Here is a 6,116-nt window from a genome sequence, read left to right as displayed (position 1 = left end):
TTGCATTCTGCCTACCAGCCAGTTTGAGCAGTGCTGGCCGAAGTATGAGAGCAGGTTGCTTGAGATCAAAACAAATTGTTTAAAAGGCACATAAGCTCTGTTACGGTGTATATATCGGCATATAGGTTTCTTAAACTGAGAATGGCTTGAATGGAATAACAGCAATAATCAGGCCACAATAGTAAATTGGCTGTCCATTAAATCTGAATTGGGATGCAATGTGCATATTATAGGTTGCAAGTTTTAGCCATTTAATTTATTTTTAACCTATGTGATGGTTAAAGACTATATTCTGTCCCTCTGAATTATCCTGGGATACATACTGATGTCAGAACCTTTGTATTCATCATTACAGATTATTCAATTTTTGTGCTGAGTAAGGCAAATACATAATTTATAACTTTTTGAAGAATTGGCATGAGTTTAAGAAAGTTGGTTTCTTCGTTGTTGCAGAATTTGGGCATCCACTGGTTCCCTGATTCAATCCCTGGATTGTGTAGGTTTAGATCATCTTGGTTAGACTGGTGGTGGTAGGAGAGGAGGGGAAAAATTAGCCTTCTGACCTATCCAGTGATTACTGCTATAAAGTATGCGGATATCATAAGAATATGTGAACTTGGAGGAGGAGTAGGCCATGGAACATACGAGTTAGGAGCAGAAGTAGGCCATTCGGCCCCTCTGGCCTCCTCTGCCATTCAATAAGATCATGACTAATCTGTCTCTCGAATTCCATACGCCCATCTACCCCCGATAACCTCAGATTTTTGTTAGGCAAGGGAATCAATCTACCTCCGCCTAAATACAAACATTCAACAAGATCATGGCAGATCTTTCATCTTAATTTCACTTTTCTGCCCAATCCCCATATACCTTCCCTAGGGTCCAAATATTTATCTATCTCGGCCTTGAATATACCCAATGACTGAACATCCTTAGCCCCTGGACTAGAGAATTTCACAGATTCACAGCCCTCTGAGTGAAGAAGTCCTCATCTCAGTCTTAAATTATCAAAGATGTTGGGTGAGAGCAAGGTTGGACTTGGCTGTGCTTGGCCCTCATGCTCATCCATTCCAGACTGAAGGATGTCACCTGTCGAGCTGTAGTCATGGTCAGCTTCAAAGGAGTAGGGCTGAAAGGGGATTGGTCGCTCTCGCATTATCACAACACTTTCTCTTATGCTCTCGGGGATGCTGGAATTTCCGTACCATAACAACTACTTGCACTTTTATCATGCCTTCAATGTCAAAGAATGTCTCACGATGCTTCACAAAGGTGTAATTAATTTTTTTTAAATTGAATACTTTCCTGTAACATTTTCTCTGTCCTCCTGTGAGTGAGACCCACATCTCCCAGTAGCTGTTTCCTAACACAGGATGATATCAAGAATGGGATCGCCACTCCTCCATGTAGCAATTTCCCTAACTCGCACTTAGAGAGAGAGAGACTGGGATGGCCGTCCTCACAGTAGCAGCTTCCCTAATACATGCCACAAGGCCATTTTGCCTCTTCATACTGCCCATACTGTTCGCTTTAGTTGGTGTAACACCACTGCAGTCTGTTTCCTTGGTGTGTAGATAACTTTATTGCCTCACCCAAATTGTCATTCTTCATGATCCCAACCAATGAATGCTGGCATATTCAACTGTAGAAGCAATCGCAGCAGTGCCTGATCTCATACTCACCGAGCATGTACATTTGCAGCTGGAGTCACTGGCTTACTGCAGGTGATTGCAACACCTCCGTTTATTGCTTTGACTGAGAATTCAGTATAGACCGGGGTCAAACTTTGCACCTTGCTGATTGATGTGGTCTATGTTTTGCGAAGTAAGGCATAAAACAAAAAGTGATTCAAACGCTAAACATGGTTTCATTAGCTTTTTTTTTTAATGGCATGCTATCCTCTAATTTGCAGCTCCTTTTCTGAGACTCCAGGCCAACATCAGTGTCACTTAAGCTGGCTGGTAGTAGTAAATGTACAGAAGATCGACTTCTCCTAATAATTTTTTCTTCCAGTCTCTGGAAAGAGGCTTTGCCTCCCATATTGTTATGTGGTCTAGCCTCTCCTGGGCTGCATCTTTAAAAGCCCACATGGGCCCAGATTTAAGTGTTCTGATGATATAAGCACTTTGCTCTTGGTTTGACCATCGTCAGAACCTGGTTGCGTTACAGCCTCATTTATGCATAATCCATCCTAATTGGCTGTACTTGTTTTACATGGGGTATTAATTTGCATGTGTTTACAAAACATGATTAAACCTCTTGACTCTTACAGATGTTTTTTTCTAACATGAGTCCAATCTGCATTGGCCTACTTTGGAATGGTAAAATGAGTTGACAAGAATTTACTATGCCATTTTAGTCACGTTAGTTTCTGTTGTAGTTCCTGACCTACTTTTAGTCCTGAGTTTGGTAGTTCAGCAGTTAGTAATTGCCCTCTCATGAGCCACATGGCAGAACTCTCTCATTTGTGTTTGTTGAGCCATAGTGAAAACCCACTGTTGGCAAAAATAATAAATTGTGCTGTTAAATTGGTTAGCACCGCAGCCTCACAGCTCCAGCAACCCAGGTTCGATTCTGGGTACTGCCTGTGTGGAGGTTTGCAAGTTCTCCCTGTGACCGCGTGGGTTTCCGCCGGGTGCTCCGGTTTCTTCCCACAGCCAAAGACTTGCAGGTTGATAGGTAAATTGGCCATTGTAAATTGCCCCTAGTGTAGGTAGGTGGTAGGAGAATTGAGGGGATGTGGTAGGAATATGGGATTAATGTAGGATTAGTATAAATCGGTGGTTGATGGTCGGCACAGACTCGGTGGGCTGAAGGGCCTGTTTCAGTGCTGTATCTCTAAATAAATAAATAAAATTCTGTAAAATATATAGCACTAAACCTGATGTTGCCATGTGGATTGGTACTGAACCATTTAGGTCAAGAATGCATTTCAAATTCCTGCTCTCTGCTGAGATAGCAGATCTCTGTTCGCAATATAGTGCAATGAGGGGTCTCAATTGGCCTCAAAGTCCCCAGACTAATGAGGGAGACAATGTAGAGGAGACCACATTGTGAGCAACGAATACAGTATACTAAATTGAAAGTACAAGGCGGGGAGACCAGATTGGGTGACCGCTTTGCAGAACACCTCTGCTCAGTCCGCAAGCATGACCCCGAGCTTCTGGTTGCTTGCCATTTCAACTCAGCATCCTGCTCTCTCACCCACATTTCTGTCCTTGACGCAAACTCAAGGAGCAGCACCTCATTTACCGATTAGACACTCTACAGACTTCCGGACTCAACATTCAATAATTTCAGACCATTTTTATTATTTTATTTTTCAATCATGTGCCTGCCTTAAACTTGGTTTTTCATGTTTGTGTTTTTGGCCAGAGCTGTCTATTATTCTGTCATAAACACTCTCTCTGGACTAATGCTTTGTCTTTCGCTACACCAATAGAACTACCTTTGCCTTTGTCCCATGACATCTTTTTCATTTAATCTCTCCTGCCCTCTGCCCTATCACACACCTTCCTTTTTGTTCTCTTCCCTGCCCCCCGCCCGCCCCTCACTTCATTTGCTTAAAACCCAATACATTTCTAACCTTTGCCAGTTCTGATGAAAGGTCACAGACCTGAAACATTATCTCTGCTTTCTCCACAGGTGTTGCCAGACCTGCTGAGTATTTCCAGCATTTTCTGTTTTTATTTCTATTTTCGAGAGGTGGGACTTACTGAGCTAGAGACGGATTTTTCAATTCTAGAAGTTAGGTTTGATTTCAGCTCACTGCTAAGATGAAGTTAGTGCTCTCTCCCCTCCCCCCAGCAACTGATGGGTATCTGAAATATGTTTGAACCCCTATTGTAAAAATAAATTGTAAAGATGGATAGTGTAGGAAACTGGAAAATCCACACTGTTGCACTGCTTTTCAGATGTTGCCTTTGCCATCCATGATCTAGGAATGCTGTAGTAATGGCAGACCACTGACGGTTTTTCCACTGAGAATTGCTGAGTTGCTGCTGTGCATCTCCTTGAGGCTAATTTCAGATTAGCATTAGAAATGGTTTGGTACCGAATAACTTGCTGTTGCTTTATTGGCCTATATTTCTTTTGGAAGGGAAAACAATTCTGTTTGAAGTTTGAAAATTCCTATTGTGTCATCACTGAATAAAGCACAATTCCACATAGGATATTGCATTCTATTAAATCTAGAAAAAATCATAAGCCTTTACTGTTTAGATCTAATTGATGTATTAGTCTACCCTCCACGCCCCATCCCGCCACAAGAGCTTTAATTCAGAACTACAATTTATTCTATTGAATCTCTACAGTTAAGCAAGTTAACTAACTGGCTGAATATTGTACCTACTCATGGTACTGACCAGCCTTCTAATCTTTAGTTGCTGATAAGTAATGTTAAGATTTTGACCACAGTAAATTCTAGAGGAAGCCTGAAAACGGATACTAAATTGATTTTGCTGAGGAATACATCTGAACAGTAAATCACATTAAATGTACATGTAGTGCACTTTGCTTAAGTGCATTGCTGTATTTCCATAATTGTGTAATTGCTGAGGGAATAATGTGAAGCACATCTGTGTAACCCAATATTTAAACCAAACCAAAGACAAAGAATTGCAGACACTGGAAATTTGAAGCACAAGCAGAAACTAATTGAAGGGACTACACCTGAAACGTTAACTTGTCTGCCTTCTCCACATACGCTGATTGGCCTGAGCATCTCCAGCATTTTCAGTTTTTGATTCGTATTTATATACTTTGAGAACAGGTTTCTACAGAAAAGGAAGATGGGAAATTTGGGTTTTAAAAAATACACCCAAACCAAGTGTGCACTTAATGGGTATTTAGAAGTAAAAATAGCATTTTTGTTGTTCCTTCATCAGCCTTACAACTGATGCTGGAGTAATTTAGTCTACTGTAGACTTCTAATAGCATCTATGTGATACTATGTGTAAGACTGAGCTTCACATTAGAACATCAGCTATTTTGACATTTGTCCTCTGTGCAGATAAATAATGTTTCATCTCCACTAATTATCTTGAGAGATTAACTGGGATGGAGTCAAATACTGACGCAATTAACTGCAGGAGAGGAGCTTCTAATCCAGGCTAGCTATCAACATCTGTCCTAAGCAGGGCTCCAGGCTTTCACCTTTTTAAACTTGTTTACACTTCCCAGATTTGTGCTGCTTCAAAATTTAGTAGTGGATTAGTAGTGACTATTCAAGCATAATTGTATTTAGGTACTCTTATTAGATTTCCAGGTCATCCAAATTGGCAAATATTCATGTTAGGCTGCTGTAATTTCATGCTAATATCAGCAATACCTTTGTTAAAAAAATGAATAGTTTTGATTGAGTCGTTCCTTGACCCAAACATATTCCATTGTTACCGGGTAGAAATAATTACTTAAAATCAGATGAAGACTTCCGACCCCTCACTCTCATTTCTACAATACATACGTGCACCTCAATTATTGATTTGGGACTATGCATAAAATTGCATCCTTTGAAGAAGGTACAGGATTGATGAGCTTTTCTGTAGGTAAAAATCTCTTAATACAACAGGATTGATACAGATTGGGAATATAAACACAGAATGGTAGAAATACTCGGTCAGACAGCATCTATGGAGAGAGAAACAGAGTTGAACTTTGAGGTTGATTGACCTTTTGTCAGAACGTAAAAGTTAAATATGTAACTGGTTTCAAGCAAGTGTAGAGGCAGGGAAAGTGTGGAGGAGGGATGGAAAGAATAATAGGGAAGATCTGTGATAGGGTGGAAGGCAGTAGAGGTTGAATGACAAAAGGGATGATGGTGCAAGGCAAAAATGGGTGGTAATAGGACAAGTAAAGAAACAAAAGATGGGTCTAGAGGAGGTGCAATTAGTAGCAGCAGAATCAGTACCAGCACCTGTTTGAAAAAATGGGATAGTGGTTATAATCTGAAATTGTTGAACACAGCGTTGAGTCTGGAAGGTTGTAAAGTGCCTCATCAAAAGATGGGTTGCTGTTCTTCAAGCTTTTGTTGAACTTCATTAGAACTGTGCAGGGTGCTGAGGACAGAGAAGTCAGAGTGGAAGCAGCATGGAGGCTGAGGACAGTGGTCAGAGTGG

The sequence above is a fragment of the Heterodontus francisci genome, chromosome 13, assembly GCF_036365525.1.
Source record: "Heterodontus francisci isolate sHetFra1 chromosome 13, sHetFra1.hap1, whole genome shotgun sequence".
NCBI lineage: Eukaryota > Metazoa > Chordata > Chondrichthyes > Heterodontiformes > Heterodontidae > Heterodontus > Heterodontus francisci.
This window is presented reverse-complemented; position numbering follows the sequence as displayed.